Below are 20,978 nucleotides of genomic sequence, written 5' to 3'. Positions count from 1 at the left end.
TGACTTATTTAACTTCTCCTGTGCCTCAGTTTCCTTGTCTGTAAAATAAGTATAAAAATACTACCTCCCTAATAGATGGCTTTGAAGAGCAAAGGAGTTAATGCACATAAAGTGCTTATGACAGTACTGGCACATAGAAATGTTCAACAGATGTTAGTGATTACTGTTGTTACTGTTGCCATTATGTCCCAGGCTCCCCTGAAGCTCAAGTATGGACAGACTACATTCCCATCACTGGCCAGTTGCACCTGAGAGATTTCTGGGCAATGCTTGGGAGGTCGTGGGCGTTGTCCATTTTGGCTGCCATGGTTGGGTGATACCTGAAATTGCAGAGGCAGTCCCAGCCCTGGGACAGTCTGACTTCCGATGTTTTGTTATTTGGGATAATAATTATCTCATTCTTTAAGCCTTCTACCACTTACAGCCAAAAACATCCTGACGGGTGGGTGTACCCCTTAATGGCACAGAGGGTCTTGCTAGAGTTGAAGGCATTTAAGCCATCTGTGGAATTAAAGGTATTTGACAGTATTGTTAGGATGGTTCTTTGCTTTAAATTATTTTTAAAAAGTTTTGTACAGTACTATGTTCCCGTGGTAAAGACGTCAAAAATTATGAAAAAGCTTCCAAGGAAAAATCTCCTTCCCACATTGGTCTTTCATGTTCCCACTTCCCAGGCCCCAATGGCCAGATGACCACTGTTTTTAGTCTTTCATTTACCCTTGCAGAGATTTTGAAAATAAATATAAAATAAACATAACTAACAATACAAATACATTGTTTTCTCTCTTTTGTAATATACATGTTTGCATGCTGTACATCACTCAGTACCTTGCTTTTTCACTTAATGTATTGTAGAGTTTTCCCCCATCAATACATAAAGAGCTTTCTTATTTGTTTTCATAGTTACAGAATACTTCATTGAATTTCTTTAACCAGCCCTCCACTGACAAGTATCCAGGTTCTCTCGAATCTTTCACCGTTGACTACAACGCAGCAATAAATAAACTTGACGGATGCCATTTTGTAGATATGCAAATATATCTGTAGGGCAAACTCCCCAGAGTGGAGTTGCTGAGTCTAAGAGCACATACATTTGGAATTTTGATAGCTATTGCTAAATCGCCCTCCATCTGGGTTGTACAAATTTATACTCCCAACAGCAAGGTACAACAGTGCCTATTTCCTTTAGCTTGGCAACAGAACATAATATCAAATTTTGGATTTTTGCCAATTTTATGGTAGAAAATGTTATCTTAGAGAAGTTTTAATTTGCATGTTTCTTGCTATGAGTGAAATCGAGCATTTAAAAATATGTTTGAGAACAATTTGCATATTCTTTGATTTGCCTGTTTATAATATTTGTCCATTTTTCTAGTGAGTTAGTGGCTTTTTATCAATCTCTAGGGCTTTATACACAGTAGGAAGATTTTTCAGTGTCTGTGGCTAGTTGTAATGATGTTTCCCAGTTTGTCAGTTTATTTATTTATTTGTGTATTTTTAATGGGGGGGTTCACTTTTGTCAGGCAGTGGTTAAAAAAATTTTTTTATATATAGTCGAATTTATTTTATTATTTTTTAAAAGATTTTATTTACTTATTAGAGAGAGAGACAGTGAGAGAGGGAACACAAGCAGGGGGAGTGGGAGAGGAAGAAGCAGGCTCCCAGTGGAGGAGCCCGATGCGGGGCTCGATTCCAGAACGCAGGGATCACGCCCTGAGCCAAAGGCAGACGCTTAACGACTGAGCCACCCAGGCGCCCCTAGATAGTCGAATTTATTGATAGATTTTCATGGTTTTTAGATTTTGAGTGATAGTTAAAAAGCTTTCCAACACCCTAATATTATGAAACACTATTTCATGTATTCATTTACTACTTTCATTGATTTATTTTTTATATTTGAAGATTTGATCCATTTGGTCCATATCATGGAACCCAGAGTAATATATGAGTCCAACAATATTTCCCAGATAGCTACCTAATTTTCCCAATATTATTCAATAGTTCAGTTTTCGGATTGGGTGTTTGTGTTCTTTATCTGGACTCCCCTTTTTATTCTATTGGTCCATCTGTTTTTGAGACAATACTATGTGGCTTTAATTTTGAGCTCTGGTGAATGTTTTTATATCTGATAATGCCCCTCCTTTGGTCTTTTTCTCAAAGCTTCTCTTACAAATCTTGTTTGCTTATTTTCCACTATGAACTTTAGAATTCCTTTGTCTAGCTGAAACAAAGCTATTTACAGGTTTATTGAGATTTTGCTAAATTTAAAAATCAAATTAGGAAGATCAGTATAATCTTGATACAAGAAAGGATAATGACATTGAGCCGTCTTTGTCCAAAATTATGGTTATGCTTTCCCATTTATGAGTTCTGTGTTTTTCTGGAATGTTTTAAAGATGCTTTTCAGCATATGTCCCGTACATTTATTTTTGAATTTATTCCTAAGACATTCATCTTTTTTTGTCCTTGCAGCCATTACTCATGTGGATGGGATCTTTCCTTTTATTATGATCTTCTAGCTTCTAACTATGGATTGTTTATATTAGTTTTCTACCTCACGATATTACTAACTTTTCCTATTTTTCTTTGGTAGTCTTTTCAAAAATTGATTTCCTTGGGTTTTCCAAGCAGACTATAATATCCCCTGCAAATAGGGCTAGTTTTGTTTCTGCCTCTCAGTTTTTAGGCCTTAAATTCTTATTTGCCTTTTATTGGCTAGAGTGCTAGTAAACATTGACAAAAGCAAAGGAACTAGACAAATCCACAGTCATATTGAGCAATTTTAGTACATCTTTCTCAGTAACTAATGGAACAAGTGCACACAAAATTTAGTAACCAGCATGATTGACAATCTTGACGTCATTGACGTGTATAGAATCTGGCACCCAGCAACTACAGAATGCATTGTTTTCAAGTGCGCACAAAACATGTATCAAAATTGATTATATGCTGAGCGGTAAATCAAGTCTCAGTAAACCACAGAGGATGAGAGTAATATCAGCTATGTTCTCTGACCACATTGAAACTTAGCTAGAAACCAATAACAAAAAGGTAACTAGAAAAAATGGTAACTAGAAAAATCCTTAAAAAATTGGAAGTTAAGCAATATACTTCTAATTGACCAATGGGTCAAAGAAAAACTTAGCAGTGGAAGCAAGAAAATATGTTTGAGGGAATGATAATTAAAATATGACATCTTGGAATGTGTGATACGGTTAAAGTATGCTTAGGGAAAAAAAATTTTTTTTGAGAGAGAATGATAGAGTGTGTGGGGGGAGGCAGAGGGAGAGAGAGAATCCTAAGCAGGCTCCACACCTGATGCAGAGCCCATGGCTGGGCTCAGTCTCATGACCTTGAGACCATGACCCTGAGATCATGACCTGAGTTGAAATAAAGAGTCAGTCACTTAACCAACTGAGCCATCCAAGCACCCCATGCTCAGGGAAATTTTTTGTCACATAAAGTGTACATATTTGGAAAAAAGACTGAAAAATCAGTCATCTCAATCCATCTTAATTTGGCCTACCAGGAATACATTAATAGATGAATTTAGCAAGATTTGGTAAATATGTAAAAATATATTGATTCTAAGAACAAAGATTAGAAAATTAATTTTAAAAATTATGTCGTTTATAATAATATCGAAATATATTAAAACCTAGTAATCTAATAAAAGATGTGTAAAATTTCACCAGTGAAAACCACAAAACATTGTTGATGGAAATTAATTAAAACCTCAATAAGTGGAAGGATAGACTATGTTTATGGACTAAATAACTTAATAAAGATGTCAATTCTCTGCACATTCATCTATAAATTCACTGTAGTCTCATTCAGTGTCCCAGCAGCCGTTCAGGTAGAAATGACAAACTTGACTCTAAAATTTATATAGAAATAAAGGGCCAGGGGCGCCTGGGTGGCACAGCAGTTAAGCGTCTGCCTTCGGCTCAGGGCGTGATCCCGGCATTACGGGATCGAGCCCCACATCAGGCTCCTCTGCTATGAGCCTGCTTCTTCCTCTCCCACTCCCCCTGCTTGTGTTCCCTCTCTCGCTATCTCTGTCAACTAAATAAATACAATCTTTAAAAAAAAAAAAAAAAAAAAAAGAAAGGGCCAAGAATAACCAATACAATTTTGAAGAAGAAGGTTGGAGGACTTACTTTAATGGATGTCAAGTCTTATTTTAAAGTGTCAGTGATTTAAAAAGTAGTGTATTAGTGCAAGGGTGATCTACCCCCCACCCCAAGCTTAAAAAAAGCAAATGGAATAGAATACACTTTAGAAATAGACCTACGTGTATATGGACACTTGACTTATGACAAAGGTAGGACTCTAGAACAATAGGAAAAAGATGGTGTTTTGGATAAACAGTGCTGGGCCCATTAGATATTCATTAAAAGAATAAATTTCAGCCCCTACGTCACATATCAAAGAAATTGCAGATGGATTGTAGAATGAATGTGAAAAATAAAACAATAGTTTTTCCGAAGATTACATTTGAGAGTGTTCCCATGATCTTGGGAAGACAAAAATAAACAGAACACAGAAACATGAATCAGAAAATAAGGATTCACAGATTGGACCACGTTAACACGAGGATCTTTGTTTTGTTTTGTTTTTCCCCCACCTGCAAGATCAGGCTTTACTCAATTTGCACACAAGGCAAGGTTTCCACGTGTGTGTAAACTCATCTCCATTTCACAATTGCTTTTTGCTTCTTCTATCCCTTAATCCTTTGGACAGGAATGGAAATGTTTGAACTCTCCTATTCAAGGACATTAGGATCTTCTGTTCATCAGCAGATAACATTCAGTTACAAAGGCAAGTCTCAGAGTGGGAGAAGATATTTGCAGCATATATCGCAAAGGGATCATTTGCGGGCTATAAAAAGAAGTATCAGTAGGAAAAAGACAATCTAATAAAAAAAACGGGCAACAGGAACTTTGCAAATGAGAATATTCAATCTCCATTAAACATATGACAAGCTGCTCAGTTATTTTAGTAGTCAGAGATGTTTAAATTAAAAACCACAATGAAATACTTCCACACTTGCTGGAATGACTAATACTAAAAAGACTGACAACACCAAATGTGAAGGGTGTAGAGCCACTGGAACTCTCATATACTCCTGGTGGGAGTGCAAATTGATATGACCACTTTGGAAAGGCTTGGCAACTTTCAATAAAGTTAAATGTACATATACTCTGGGACCTAGCGATTCGTTCCTAGATAAATACCCAACAAATGCCTACATACACGCACCAAAAGACATGCAAGAGGATGCTTACTGCTGCATTATCTGTAATAGCCCAAAGCTGGAAACACTCCAAAGGGCTTTCAGTAGTAGAAGAGGTACTTGTATGTATCATGATATATGCACTCGATTGAATCCATAGCTAAAAGATGAGTCGACTACAACTGTATTCCTCAACATGGATGAGTTTTACAAACATGTATGCTGTGCAATTGCATTTGTATAAAGTTCAAAAACATGCAAATCTAAATTATGGTGTTAGATTAAACCTTTGTCTCCCATGGGTGAGGTGCCTTGGTTATAAAACCGAATAAACTACGCGGTTTAGAAATGAGACTAGTATTTGCCTTTGGGGAGGAAAGAAGGTAGTGACTACAGGGGGAGGCTTCTGGGTTTCTGACAGTGTTCTACTGTTTTGATTGAATTGTGGTGACTGGGATGTCATTACTTTGGAATAATTTATTGAGTTTACTGATTGTGTACTTTCCTCCATGGAGACCAACACGCCCACATTCGGTCAGCACCTTGTGTACGTATGTATGTAAGGTTGTGTCGAGCACTGTGTTCTCTATGCCTTTCACCCCTTGTCAGCATCACACAGATGGAGGGAGTCCATTCTTACTAATGGCTCAAGGGACAGCCCAGTACGTGAGTGCAGCCGGGCTCTGCAAGTCCCTTCTGAGAGTGGAAAGTGGGCCCTGACCGCAGAGGCCAGAGGTCCAATCACTTTGATTGGCTGAGTCCACTTTCGTCCTCCCCAGCCACGACAGTGTTCTGTGCTCATTTAAATTTCCAAAGAGTTGCACTGACGATGGTCTGGAGGCTCCCGCTCCAAAGCTGGGGTATTCAGGTGCCTGACTCTGCCTTCTGGAAGCCGCAGTTGGTAGGGAGCTAGAGGAAGAGCTTGCCGAGACTGCGGGATGCTTAGGTGGGTGGGAGGCAGGGTCAAACCTGGATTTGTGGAGAGTCATGCTCTGGCTCCACGCTAGACGTGTTACTTATGTTCTCAGCTACAAAGCTATGAGAATGGCAATAGACACAGTGGTAACTGAGGAGGACTTGTGTGCATAATTAAATGGTTGATGATGTCAGGGTGCGAGACAGTCTTGCCTCAGTCTGGATGGAAGTGTCAGTTATAAAGTTAAAGGAATAAAAACATTTTGATTTGCAGAGGTGGTGAAATTGTGAGCAAATTTTTCTTTTAATATTGTTATAATGATTTCATTTATATAATTAATAGTAATAATAAAAACCAACCAAAGCACTTTTCCCCAAAGAACAAAAGAATTATTTTCATTGTGCGTATGTTTGTTCGGACAAAAGAAAAAAAATACTAAATCAGCATTTTTAGACAAATAACATGGAGACATTTCTTAACTGATTTGAAAATTTTACCAGGATTTTGGTCAAATTTGAATGTGACATTTGATTATTTTCATGCGGCAGAAACAGAAAAATAACCTTCCATTTATAAATATGACACTGAATTTAGATGAAGTTTTAGAACTCATCATTTTGACAGGTTTAGATGTAAGAAGCTGACATGTACTGCTGAAAATATTTCTTTAAATTTATTTAACATATGGCCTCCAGCTATTGGGAAGCTTTTTGTTATTATAACAAAAGGTGGCTTTTGACTTGATAGATGAATATTTTAATCACACTCTGGTCTAAATCTGGCCACTCATCAAACCAGGATGCATTTGTGATGGAATATACTCATATCCAAGGATGTTAACACCCTTATTTATTTCCTATATACTAATATTTATTGAGCTTTACTATGGGCAAGACACTGCATACCAAGGTCTATATATAGGCAGTTGCCAGCTAAGCGAATAGTTACTTGGGGTCAGGAACTCATTTTCTTACAATAATAATAATAATAATAATAATAATAATAGTAATAATATATGCAGTGGTAGTTTCCCAGGATGGTCCGAAAAAGGCTATTTAACTCAGTATGTCGCTGAGATATGCATTGCTGCAAGTACTAGCTTGGTTCCTGATTACTGTGAGGAGGGAGCCCTTAGTGGAAGCAAATGGGGAAGACGAAGAGGAGGAAATGTGAAAGGGAGGAGGGATGAAGGAGAAGATGGGGGGGGGAAGGGGAGAAAGGAGAAGTAGGAGACGAAAGCCAGCGAGGAGGTGAAGGAGGAAAAAGTGTTCCATGTTTTCTTTTCTCCGGACGACTACACTCCTGGATATTTCCTTGCCAGTTCTTTTTTTTTTTTTTTTTAAGATTTTATTAATTCATTTAAGAGAGAGAGAGAGAGACCCCCAGCGAGAGAGGGAACACAAGCAGGGGGAGTGGGAGAGGAAGAAGCTGGCTCCCAGCGGAGGAGCCCGATGTGGGGCTCGATCCCAGAACGCAGGGATCATGCCCTGAGCCGAAGGCAGATGCTTAACGAATGAGCCCCCCAGGCCCCCCTCCTTGCCAGTTCTCTTCTATTTCTGTGCCCCTTGCGTTTCCTGATGCCCCCAACCCAGATTCCCCAGTGCTCCCCGGTTGCTCTGAGCTCCCCAAGGAGGCACCATACTCAAGTTTGCTCACCCCCAGGACATGCTTTATGCCCCAGAGTTAGAGTTTCCTTTCATTTATGAAAGATCTTGAATTCAGTGTTAATCGCACTTAGGTGTTAAGAGGAAAGCCATCTGATCAAACTCTAAGATATGAATGAATAATCTTGTATCTATAAGAGTTATTTGAATTGTTGAAATAGAACAGAAGCATCTGGGGGCGCTGGGTGGCTCAGTCGTTAAGCGTCTGCCTTTGGCTCAGGGCGTGATCCTGGTGTTCTGGGATCGAGCCCCACATTGGGCTCCTCCGCTGGGAGCCTGCTTCTTCCTCTCCCGCTCCCCCTGCTTGTGTTCCCTCTCTCTCTGGCTGTCTCTCTCTCTGTCAAATAAATAAGTAAAATCTTTAAAAAAAAAAAAAAAAAGAACAGAAGCATCCGTAATTGGCAGAACTGTAAGCACCCTTAAAAAAGCAAAGTGGGGGGATCTGGGTGGTTTAGTTGGTTGGGCATCCCATTCTTGATTTCCACTCAGATCATGATTTCGGGTTGTGAATGAGCCCCACGTCGAGCTGTGCTCTGGGCATGGAGCCTGCTTGGGGTTCTCTCTCTCCTTTTCCCTCTGCCCCCACCCCTGCTCTCTCTCTTAAAAACAAACAAACAAACAAACAAACAAACAAACAACAAAGCAGGACATTCTGACCTGTTGGAATTAGGGGTTGAGATCTTCGGTCAGGGTAAAACCCTATAGGCAAACCAGTCTTGCCTGTGACCCTGTGACACTACATGGAATCTGCACTGTCAGCTCTTATAGGCTGGCCTCGCTCTTCAGTTTATCTTTTTCCCGTTCCTGAACCATAGCCTCCCTAAAAGCTTTACAGCAGAAGTAGGCACCTGTTGTATACACTTTTTTTTTTTTGTAAGTTGGCTCTTGGTGCAATGGTAATGACCTGCATAGAAGCTCTATGTTATTGGCCCCAAATTGAAGGTGAGGAAACTGAGGCACCTAGAGACTAAAACCATACATATCCTTTTTAGTACAAGGAGCACAGGAACATGACTGTTGTGGTACGGGCTTGCACTGTCCAGTATGGCAGCCACTCGCCACATGTGGCAGCTGAGCCCTTGAAGGGGGGCTAGGGCAATCGAGGAACTGAATTTTAAATTTTATAAACGCAATTTAAGTTTAAAAACTGATAAACAATTTGGTTATTGGAAAACTTTTGGGTATGTTTGGAACAATGTGGGTCTACAAATCTACTTTGTAAATTGTTAAGTTTTATAAAATCTGAATATAGACCAATTATTTCCAATGAAAATTTATTGTTAGAAGGCCGGGCACTGTGTGCTCCAGCAGAGGACAACTTTGAAAGGCCCTCCGGCTGCTGAGTTTTCCTGTGGGGTCGCTGTAGCCTTTACTAATATTGTATCGCCGTCCGAGGGCTCCTTGGGCCTAATTCTGCATCTTTCTCTTCCCTTCTGGAAGAGAAACTCCATTCTAAGAGTTTTCTTTTTTTTTTTTTTTTAAAGATTTTATTTATTTATTTGACAGAGATGGAGACAGTCAGAGAGAGAGGGAACACAAGCAGGGGGAGTGGGAGAGGAAGAAGCAGGCTCATAGCGAAGGAGCCTGATGTGGGGCTCGATCCCATAACGCCGGGATCACGCCCTGAGCCGAAGGCAGATGCTTAACCGCTGTGCCACCCAGGTGCCCCCTAAGAGTTTTTTTAATTGACTTTCTGGCCACCAGTACCCATCTCAGAATCTGCTTCCTGGGCACCCAACCAGCTATAATATATTTATTTTTAAATAGTGTAATAAACACTGGGGAGCCTCTGGGACCTCCAACATCTGGGGCCATAAATACCCACCTTTTCAGGTCAGCCAGTCAGCAACCTCTTGAGTGCTCACCATGTGAATAACTCAACACAGGGCTGTCAATAGTCGTGAAGGAAAGAATGGTCAGGGCATGACAGGACCAGTGGAGCTCTACGGTCTTTCTCTCAGTCTCTACAAATATATTTATCTCCATCAAGGGGGATCTTGTCCCTGCTGCTCAGGGACTGGACCCGAGACTGAAAAATGATAGAAGTTACTCTCCAGGTATCTGTGGCTGCAGGAGGGAGGGAAAGGGGTTTAGCAAGTGTTGCAACCTGAGCACTGAAGGAACAGCTCGGACAGAAGTAGGCTGGAGCAGCAGCGTCTCTTGGGGTCGCCTGAAGGACATCGGGGAAGAGAAACCCCCTTGTGGGCAGAGTTTTGAAGAGTACATCTCGTTGATCATTTGCACGGAAGGAGAGTGGCCTAACGAAAGAATGTTCACTGCTTCACGGGTAGGACAGAGTTCTTTGGCCCCTGGTTCGGATCTGAAAGGTGCAACACCGGAGGCGGGAAGGCAGAGGGTTTGGAGAGGAGTTACATGCATCAGTCTTCTTCGAGTGAACAGAGTGTGAGAATATTTGTGTTTTGTGAGGCTGCTTACCAAAGACTCCTGATTGCAAGCGGGGTTTGATAATTAGATGCTCAGAAGCACTTTCATTCACAGAGGCTGATCTGGTGACTGCCATTCCTTGCGTGCAGTGTGACGGCGCAACCCTGGGGTTCCACTCCGGTGCGCAGAGTGGGTCAGCCAGGCACATGGGGGACGCGGGGGGTGGTCGATTGCTTCGGAGTTTTTCTGCCATGTGGAGGGCAGTGATGGGTCTTCAGGGAAATAAATTCTTAAGTTTAGTTTATTTTTTCAACCTACAATGTGCCCACTACCACTACCAGCTGAGGAGGAATGAAGTTCACATGGCCTTGTGATTAGTTGCAGAAATGAAGACTGTAATACTTACCCAAACTTCGTGTGTGTGTGTGTTTATTTATTTAAATTATCTTTCCTACCTCTCTTCGTCTCGCTGTCCTATACCAGGTATGTTAGTCCAAAAGTTGTACAAAACAGTAGGGATTGTGATCAAGCTAAAAGAAAAATGGACATCGTGTAGAAAGTCTGGATTGTTAGTGGATGTACTGACTCACGAGACTTTGCTTTTACAAAGGGAGTGAATGTGAAGATAATTGCATATGGCTGGTGTGAACATTTTTATATACGTGTTAGGGGTTTGAAGTATGGAGGGAGGTATATATGAAGATGGTGAAGTCAGAGGGATGAGCTGTGGTGCACATTTATTGTTTGGGTGTTCTTAACTGCTTGGCATGTGAACCTCTTCTGAAGCTTGAGTAATCTACCTTTGTGTGAGTCTTGGGGGGATGCAGGGCTCTGCCTCCCACTCAGGAGGCCAGGTAGTTGTTCTCTCCGATTTCCAAAAACCAGGGTACTGACATATGCCCAAGCTTAGCCCACCCGATGCTCCTATATGGGACTTTGAATCTGGAATGAATGGTGCAAAAATTTATTTTGCCAGCGGGGGATGTGTTCAGAGTTCAGTGGTAGTGGTGGTGACCTTGGAATTGGTAGGCAGGACCCAGCAAGAGGGGCAGCTCCATAGGAACCAGGCTGTCTCTAGCAGGACCTTGACTCTATGCCTGTTTTTTGGCCTCCCTTTGTTTCTGCCTGTTTTCTGAGCGTCTTTCCAGAGCTCTTCCGTCAATAGAGAGCTGATCAACACCCTCCCAGTGCATTTCTATTCTGTGTAAGTTAGCTTATCAATCATTTGTGTTGTTTCTCTTGCAACCAAGAACCTCTTCTCTTTTTGTGTGGATGCATTTAGGATTTTAGTGTCATCCTTTGTGTTCCAAAATGTCACAGCAATGTGATTGAACAGAGGACTTTAAAAAATGGCCTGTTTTGAGCATTAAAGGAGACCTTTCGATGTAAATGCTTGTATCCTTCTTCAGCTTTAGGAAATTGTCTTCTGGTTATTCCATGATTATCTCCATCCTTACATGACCTTTCTTTTCTCTTCCTGGGAATTCTATTAGTTGGATTGCTCCTATGTACCTTCTCTCTCTCTCTCTCTCCTTCTCTGTCTCTCTTTTCCCTCTTTAGCTTCATGTTTAACGTTCTGGGATATTTTCAAGAGTTTAATCTTCCAATTCTTACTAACTTTAAAGAATTTTAGCAGTCCTATTTGTGTTTTCTGAGAATTTTTCTCTGATGGTCTCTTTTCTATGTTTATATTTGATGGATGTAGCATCTTTTCGTCTATCTCTGGAAATATTAGAGGTTTTTTTCACTTCAATTCTCTTTTCTTCTTTATTTTTCCTCCAAGAGCCTTTTAACTTTTGTCTTGGTCTTTCTATTTCACATTTTGGGCTTTTCGCAGCAGTGTGGTGATGATGGCCATTTAAGAATGAGCCAGTAGCAAGGCTGTCCCGGAGCCCTGGGTCCGTGGCTGAGTCTTGTTGACTGTGATGGGCTCTGCTTTGTGGGAAGGCAGCCACTTGCTCCTCTGAAGGGTTTCTAAATGTCAAAATGAGAGGGTTTACTGCACACACAGTAATCCCACACTTGATGCCCTACTTCTTCCCAGAATGCTCATTCACATTCCTTACAGAGACAAAATTTCAGCTCTAATTTTAGGCATTTTTTTTCTCCTGGGCTTTTATGTAGCTGTCTGGCTACCATATGTTTTGTAAGCAGGGATGGTGGAGAGACATGTCAGTGTGTTATTCTGTATGCAGACTTTCAATCAGTTTCTACCCTCATTTCTCACTCCTGCCCTCCATTCTCTGTATCTTCTCTGCAACCTCTGTGCTCAGCCTACTTAACGCTCTTCCGTGCTTTACACGTTACAGAAACATTTTGAAATCTTAAATCTTCCCATGGATCTCTTTTAGCCTCTTTGTTGAGAGAGGACATAAACCTATTGGCTGAGTCTGTCACTTTGAGCTAGAAGCCCTGTGTCCTTTGGGATTGATTGATTGATAGATTTTATTTATTTGGCATTTATTATTTATTTTATTATTTATTTGAGAGAGAGAGAGAAAGCACAAGCAGGGGCAGCAGCAGGCAGAAGGCGATCCCAGAGATCATGACCTGAGCCAAAGGGAGATGCTTAACCGACTGAGCCACCCAGGCGCCCTGGTCCTTTGGGTTTTAAATGTGTCTTTAATGTGCTCAGAGTTTAGGGTCAGCCATGACCCAGGGCTGCGTATTGGTGGAATGCCTCATGGTTTCTAGTGCGCGTTCTCATTTGATCCTCACATCTCTGGGATCACTGGAGAGGCTGGAGTGAATGGGACCGGAGAAGTCGTCTGGAAGGCTTCCTTGGGTAAGGAGCCCTTGGTCGGAATGGCGAGACGACACCTCTCCTCCTGGTCAGAAAGCTAACGCAGAAGGATCGCAGGCTGGGCTGAGGCTCACGTTAGGGCTTGGGGCTGGAGACAGGTGAGCCGCGTGGCAGGACCAGCTGCGGCCGCTCAGTTGCTGCCGGATCTTGTTGGCGGTGGGGGGAGGGGAGAGGTGCGCCGCGCCGGAAGCCCACGGTGGAGCTCCAAGAGTTTGTAGGGTGAGGTGGGCCCTCCGTTCTCTGCGAAATCCGAGCCGAAGTCCTGCGGGTGAGGGTAAGTCTGGAGCCAGAAAATCACCCCGTCAGCAGTCACGGGCGGGCACGAAGGACGGCGCTAGCTCGCGCCCTTCTTCTCACGTTTCCAGGCTAATGGAAGCGACCGTGGGGGCTGAATGAGAGCCACAGCCTGCCCATTAGTTTCAGCTTCCTTCCCCAAAGGCTTTCCACAGGAACTTGCAAACTGTGCATTTCTCTTCTGCCCTGCCCTGCCCAGCCTGTGGGAGAGACCAACCGGGCCGAAGAGGCCGGTCCCGGCCACGGAGCCGGCGCTGCGGAGGCCGAGCGCGCGGGCCGGAGAGCAGGCCGCCGCGCCCCGTGCCGCTCCCGCTCGGGTTTCCAGAGGGGGCAAAGGCGGGCCGCTGGCTTTGGGTCCCTTGTTTGCAAGGGCCCCTAGGGCCGTGGGGTCCGTGCCCTCCCTGCTCGGCTCTTCTGCAGCGCAGATGACTCGCAGGGCAAGGGCAAGGCAGGCCCCGCTGGCCGTGTGCCTCCCCGCAGAGCCTCTCAAGGCGGCCGTGGGCTCTATCCTGCTGAGCAGAGGTTTTCTATCTGCTCCATAACGTTTGCACCGTGGCTTTTATCTCTTTTGAGAAAATCTTCCGGAACAAGCCCCCCCCCCCCCCCCCCCCCGGCCCTGCTGAGCATATTTGTAATTGCCTCGTCCGCAGGTGCTCAGGGTCTGTCTCGCTCCCTTTCTCTCCATTTCTGTGTTTCCCTCTGTCTCTCCACCATACACTTGGTTGACTGTTCCAGAGCTCCAGACAACTCTCTGGCTTCAGGAAAGCAGCCTCGGTCACGGTCACATTCATTTTGTACCCAGTAACAGGTCACGGTGCTTACTACCCCCACAAAGTGCACAAAAAAGCCGCCTGGTAACTGTGTCTCTCTGACCGGAGGGAGCCGTTTCTACCCAGAGGCACCCCTTCCCTCAGGGCGAGCCCCAAAGCAGACAAGTAATCATTCATTTATGAAAATGAAAGATTCATGAGGGACTGTGCTGCACTGCCAGCAGAGTTGAGGCAGGTTCTGATCTTGCTTTAATTTAATTAAGCTGTGTTTATTTAATCAGCGCGGAGATACGGCTCCTCAGGCAGGAATGTGCTGCCTGCCTCTCAGCCTTATTTTTGCTTGTGGGAGGAGGAGGGCTGTGACCTACCCAGCATTTTGGATTTGGGGCCCCAGACGCAGCCTGGCTGGAGGTCTAGGTTCAGGCTGGGCGCTTTGGGGGGCACTGCATTCAGCAGCTGTGTGAGCGTGTGCACATGGGTGTGCAGAACCCCTCTTGCTCAGGGTTCCAGGATCTGGTTCTGCAGCACGCGTGCCTGAGAAACCAGGCCAGCCAGCAGTCCGTGTCCTCAGCCATGCCAGGAGCAAAGCATTAGAAAAGAAGACCGCATTGTGGCTTAAGGACAGTGTGGCTCGAAGTATACTTCCCAAATCTCTTCTGGGTGCTGGGGAGGCATGCTGATTCCCAGGTGCTACACCGAGATTTGCTGAGTCATACTGAAGTTGAAGAACAATTGTGTGGTCAAGTGTACATATCCTCAGGAGGCGGGGTGGGCAGAGGGCAATGACAAAAGCCCATTTGGAAGGAATCATTACAGCGGGCTTCAGGCACAGGCACATCTGGGAACAGAAGTGTTTCTCGAGCCTCCTAAATCACTCCATCTGAGGACTGTGTCTGTCTTCTACATGTAAGGGCAGATCTAAGGGGGCCAGCTGTGGCACGGTGGGTCTCAACCGGGAGGGCGGGAGTGGATGTCTGAGCCGATGGTGTTAAGTCCCAGTCCAGGTCCAAAGGCCTGAACAAGGAGCGCTGGTGTCCAAGGGCAGGAGAAGATCAATGTCTCAGCTCAGACAGAAAGCAGTTTTGCCTTCCCTCCACCTTTTTGTTCTTTTCAGACCCTCAATGGATAATCTGTCTGTCTGTCTGTCTATCTATCTATCTATCTATCTATCTTTTTAAATATATCTCCTTTTGGTTCTGTTTCTCTGGAGAATCGCGACTGGTACAGCATCCCCCACCTAACTCCCCCTGGGTTTGAGATGGACACTAGCAGTAGAAGGAATCACATAGGATTCATTCATTGACCAAAAAGGTGTGTCCTTCTCCTTCTTTTTGCCTTATTTTGCTGAATGATAGAAAAGAGAGCTGGAGTGTCCTGAGTGAGGAGAAGCGTGAATGTAAGAGAAGGAGAATAAAGGAGAGGATGGGAGGAGGACAGCTGTCAAGTGTAGCTGGGGGAACAGCTTTATCAGATGGAGAAAAGTGGCGTTTGTTTTCACCACGTACTCTTTTCTGGTTGCAAATTTCCTTTCACATTGCTTCAAACTAGAGACAAGAAAGGGAATTTGGTGTCGCTCTCCCCAAGTTTAGAGTCCTCTCCTTTCCTCCCATCCATTTTCCTTATCTGTTTTCTCAGGATAAAAATACCTGCCTTGCCCCTCTCCCGGGGTTGTCTTGAGGATGAGAAGAAAGCTGTGGTGTGAGTGTTGAGCTCTGGGAGAGGGAGGCCCAGTGTCCCACACTCAGCAAAGACTCGATATCATTATCGAGAGTGTTAGGGTAGCAGTCCATTTGGTTTTATCAATTTCCAGGCCTTGACAAAAGATCTCAGTTATGATTTTGAAAAATCTTTATTTTCTGAACATACTAATTAACTGCAGGTTTGTTTGTTTTTTCTTGTCAAAACAGGTGCTTAGATATTTTTAGGAGATTCTCCTTTGTCAAAGATCACTGTGGCTTGGTGTGCAGTGGTATGAGTTGTACCCAGTGGAACATTTAGACTATTTGTTCGGTGAAAACGTCACTCTTTGTACTCCTATAGAAGGTATATGTGGTCATATTTTGTATAATAGCATTTTCTGAATTTCTTTCCATGCCAACCTGGATATCCCCCATTTATAAAATCATGGCTGCTTATGACACTCTAGTTCTTTGTGTGCGCCATATGCTTTTCCTCCATAGCTTTCAGAACCTTGCTTAGCACAGGGCTTTGGAGCCATTTTGCAGGGTTACTCTTTCCACTCCTGGGGAATGAGGAGCCAAGAGATGGGTGTGGACAGACAACTTCTTTAACCCCAGTCACATCTGGGTCTCAGTCATCTACCTGTTCATTCGTATCCACCCACCTTTCCTCTCATCCTTCCACTGAACATCTTCTGTATACCAGCTTTCATAGTGGTACGAGGCACTGCAAAGACAAGATGAAAAAGACAGGGCATGCTCTTAAGGACCTTAAAGTCTAACAGGGGAGATAATACATGTGATATTACCGAGCAGTGTGCTAGATGTTGTAAGAAAGTACTGTATGGAAAGGATGGGAGCCCAGAGGACAACCCCTAAACCAAGACAAGGTTGAGGGAAGTCTTCCTAGAAGGGATTACACCCAAACTACATCTTGAATGATGAAAGGAGTAAAGGAGGGCTTTCCAAGCAGCAGGACCAGCAAGTACAGAGGTATATACCAGGGTGGAGAACTTGGCATGGTACCAGAACTGCATCGATTTTAATATAGTTAGGGCATTGGTGGGAATGGGTCGTGCCTGATGATGCTAGAAAGGTCATCATCTGGTTGTAGGTCATGATGATGAGTTTGAATCAAGGAGGAATCCAGTAAAACAATTTAGAGCAGGGGAGTGACCAGCAGATTTGAAATTTCTGAAAGCTCCTCCAGCTCAGGGTGGAGGATGAACTGAAGGAGGCAAGACTCACTGAGGAAAACGAGACCAGTGGCTAGCTGTTGAAGTGATAGTGGTGAGGCCCTGCAAGGAGGTAGTGGCCGTGGGAGACCGAAGTAGACAATTAAAGACATTACTGAGGAGTGGGGTCAACAGGGTTTGGTGCCAACTGGGGCTGCGGGAGTAGGAGGAGGGTTCGTTGTCAGGGTGAAAAGGATGCCATTCATTCTTGCACGTAACTCAGGCAGGGGGACAACTTTGTGGGAGGGGGTATAGAGGGCAGGTTCCAAGCATTGGAGGACAGATCTGTCTAAATCTCAGGTGATAGCTCTGGGCAGGAGATGGAGATTTGACAGCGACAAGTGTGAGTGTGGAGCTGGGCTGGAGCCCTGAGGATATTTAATGAAGGGCCCTGGAGGGGTAATTGCAAAGGAGCCCTGGAGGGATAGCCAGAGAAGGAGGAGGAAAACTGGAGCCCCAGCAACCAAGACAGTGATATTTCAAGGAGTTGCATGCTGCTGAAGGGACAAGTCACACAGGTGTGGGTTTAATGGCAGTGTTATGGACTGGCTCGCAGAGAGCATTTTTGGTAGGGGGTGGAGCCAGGACCAGAAAGGACTGAAGAGTGAACAGCGTGTGAGGAAGCTGACAGAGAGAATGTAGGTTATTCTTTAAAAGTTTGGCTGTGAAAAAGAAACAAGCGTTGGCGAGGATGTGGAGAAAAAGGAAACTTTGTGCACTACTGGTTGGAATGTAAATTGGTGCAGCCATTACAGAAAACACTATGGAGGGTTCTCAAAAATTAAAAATAGAAATACCATATGATCTAATAATTCTACTGGGTATTTTACCCAGGGAAAATGAAAACACCAGCTCAAAAAGATATTTGCACGATTATATTTCTTGCAGCATTATTTATAATAAATAGCCAAGATATGGAAGCAACCCAAGTATCCATCAATAAATGAAAGGATAAGAAAAATGTGGTATATATACACAAAGGAATATTATACAGCTATAAAAAATGAGATCGTGCCATTTGAGACAACATGGATAGACCTAGAGAATGTTATGCTAAGTGAAATCAGTCAGACTGAGAAAGACAAATACCATATGATTCCACTCATAAATGCAATCTAAAAAGATGAATAAATAAAAAGCAGAATCAGAACTATAAATACAGAGAACAAACTGATGGTTGCCAGAGGGGTGGGGGATGGGGAGTAGGGCAAAACAGGTGAAGAGGAGAGGGAGGTACTACCAGGCTTCCAGTAATGGAATGACTAAGTCCCCGGGATAAAAAGCAGAGCCTAAGGAGTACAGTCGATGGTATTGTAATAGTGATATAATGGGACAGATGGTGGCTATACTTGTGGTGAGCATAACATCATGTATAAATTTGCCAATTCACTAAGTTGTACACTTGAAACTAACATTGTGCGTCAACTCTAAACAAGTTTAAAAAAAGGTCAGCTAATTGCTATAATATGAATACGTTCTGGGGATGTAATGCACAGCGTGGTGCCCATAGTTAACAATACTGTATTACAGACTACTTGAAAGCTGCTAAGAGAGTAGATCTTAAATGTTCTTACTACAAGAAAAATGGTCATTATGTGAGGTGATGGAGGTGTTAACTAACCTTACTGTTGTTAACAGTTTTGCAGCATATACATGTATCAAATCATTACCTTGTACTCCTTAAACTTGCACAATATTATACGTCAATTATATGTCAATAAAGCTAGGGAAAAAATTGGCTGTGAAGGAGAGAGAGAGGTGACTAGGGAGAAGACAGAAAGGGTAGGTGAGTCCTGGGGCTCAAAGTGAGATAATTCATTAATGATCATGCAAGTACAAAGAAATGTAAGGCATCCTTTCCACTGTGGACAGTGTATTTGGTGAAGCCTCAGAAATGCAGAGCTGAGAGAGCTACTCTTCCCTTTGCTGAGAAATGATGCAGGTAGTAGAAAGTGCATTTGCAGTTCAGATGGATCTGGGTTCAAATCTTGGCTCTGTTCCTTTTGGGCTGTGTGGCCTTGGGCTAGTTGTTTAATCTCTCTAAGCCTCAGTTTTCTCATCTGTAAAATAGAAATAATATCAACTGTGCAGGTTCCTTGAGAGGACTGGAAACAAAGTCTGTAATTGCTCATGGGTCCCAGTTTTGTCTGTATCAGTCGATATTGTACCCTCAGCACCAAGCTTAGCATCATGCCTGGTGCGTAGCAGGAAGTCAGCACGTATTTGCTGAATGAACAAATGATGGAAGGTATGTAAAGATCCTGGCATACTGGGAACGTTCTATAATCGGTGGCCTTTCTTCGGCACTGCTCTGGGGCCGGTGCAGATCTCTCCCTAGATTTGTGAGAATGTGATCATGAGTGAACAAGCAAAATGCTCAAGCCTCTGGTTGGCAGTAAGCCATAGGGTGGATGTCCTGTCCTGACCCTAGACAGTGTGAATGGCTAAGTGTGGGAGGGGGGCCCTGGGAAGCAGCTCAGACCTGGCCAGAGGCAGGCCACGGACAGTCCTATCCAGGGAGCAGGCAGGTGAGGGGAAGGAATGAGCTGACTTACAGGGGGCTGCGCGTTAGGGGGACAGGATCTCCCACTTATGTCATCTCAGTGACACCTGGCCCTGTCCAGCTTCTTAGGCTCTGTCGTGCGTGTCCACGTGTGCTGGGTGTCTCTGGCTCCCCTTCCTTGCCCACAGCTTAGATTCACCTGGCAGCTGCAGAGACAAAAGCAGGAAGCTGAGGCAATTCACCTCTTCATGAATTCCTGCCTGGATAAACATAAAAAATTGTCATAGACTCTCTTTGGAAAAGTAGTACCTATTTCCTGTTAGAAATCATAGGCAGGGGGCGCCTGGGTGGCACAGCGGTTAAGCGTCTGCCTTCGGCTCAGGGCGTGATCCCGGCGTTGTGGGATCGAGCCCCACATCAGGCTCCTCTGCTATGAGCCTGCTTCTTCCTCTCCCACTCCCCCTGCTTGTGTTCCCTCTCTCGCTGGCTGTCTCTATCTCTGTCGAATAAATAAATAAAATCTTAAAAAAAAAAAAAAAAAGAAATCATAGGCAGGACACCTGGGTGGCTCAGTCAGTTAAGCGTCTGCCTTTGGCTCAGGTTATGATTCCAGGGTCCTGGGATCAAGTCCTGCATCGGGCTCCCTGCTCAGTGGGGAGTCTGCTTCTCCCTCTGCCTCTGCTCCCTGCTTGTGCTCTCTCTGTCTGTCAAATAAACAAATAAAATCTTTAGGAAAAAATCATGGAACAGCACAAAGAAAAAGATCCCTCAGAAATAATTACTTGAAATATTTTGATGTGGTTTCAGGGTGTATTTTTTCTTGCCTGGTTTTTAATATGCGCTCTGTCTAGTTTCCTTTTGTTGTTGGGCTTAGAGGACAGCCAGAGCCACTCTTGCAGGGAGAATGCAGCTCTGTGATCGGCGGAACCAGGGAACGAGACACATGGGCAGGCCACAGACAGGCCAGAGACTCGTTAGTGGCTATTTACCACCTTGCGAATGCTCCAGAGGAGAACTTGAGACCATCATCTCCTGGAACAGGCTCCCCAGAGCTTCCTAGCTCAGGATGTGTATAATGAATGTGTGCAGCCTGGGCCAAGTGGGGGGGGGATGTCCCAAGGGTGGCCTCATCTTTCCACGCCTCTGGGGAGAGCCAGGCATCATGGGGAGGGTGGGCTAATTTACCATCTCCTCTGCCGGGCTCGCCCAGATAGGAGGCTGCCCTGCCCTGGGGTGGACGGAGTGCACACATGCTGGGCTGCCTGGTGGGGCTGCAGGAGACCGAGTGGCCACTTGTCAGTCCCCTGGTCTAGGGGCAGAAACCGAGGCACAGGGAGAAACTGAGGCCTGCTGCAGGTCCACAGGTGGCTTGTGTGGGCGCAGAGAGAAGTACCCTGACTCTTGATGCCATGCTCTTCCCTCTGGTTGATTCTGATCCGTCAGTTGTGTGGCTTCAAGGCAACTCCCCTTTCTTGGTCCTGAGTGTTCTTGTC

The 20,978-nt window shown here is 44.2% G+C and overlaps 1 protein-coding gene across 2 annotated transcripts in view; it reads left to right on the top strand.

The window, feature by feature from the left end:
* The window catches only part of LOC123800257 (uncharacterized), a 265,278-nt gene that overhangs the window by 157,976 nt on the left and 86,324 nt on the right, over positions 1 to 20,978 (top strand). The window contains exon 1 of one of the 2 annotated variants that reach the window (XR_015724483.1): positions 13,162 to 13,278. The exons of the other annotated variant lie outside the window; for it this stretch is intronic. The gene's annotated coding sequence lies outside the window, so the exon portion shown is untranslated. Of the gene's footprint in view, positions 1 to 13,161; positions 13,279 to 20,978 lie in introns of those variants that run through there. 2 annotated transcript variants of the gene reach the window in all.

The sequence above is a fragment of the Ursus americanus genome, chromosome 5 (genome assembly GCF_024610735.1).
Source record: "Ursus americanus isolate L20-20 chromosome 5, mUrsAme1.1.p, whole genome shotgun sequence".
NCBI lineage: Eukaryota > Metazoa > Chordata > Mammalia > Carnivora > Ursidae > Ursus > Ursus americanus.
Note: the sequence above shows the minus strand (reverse complement) of the source record. Positions and strands in the feature narration are given on the sequence as shown.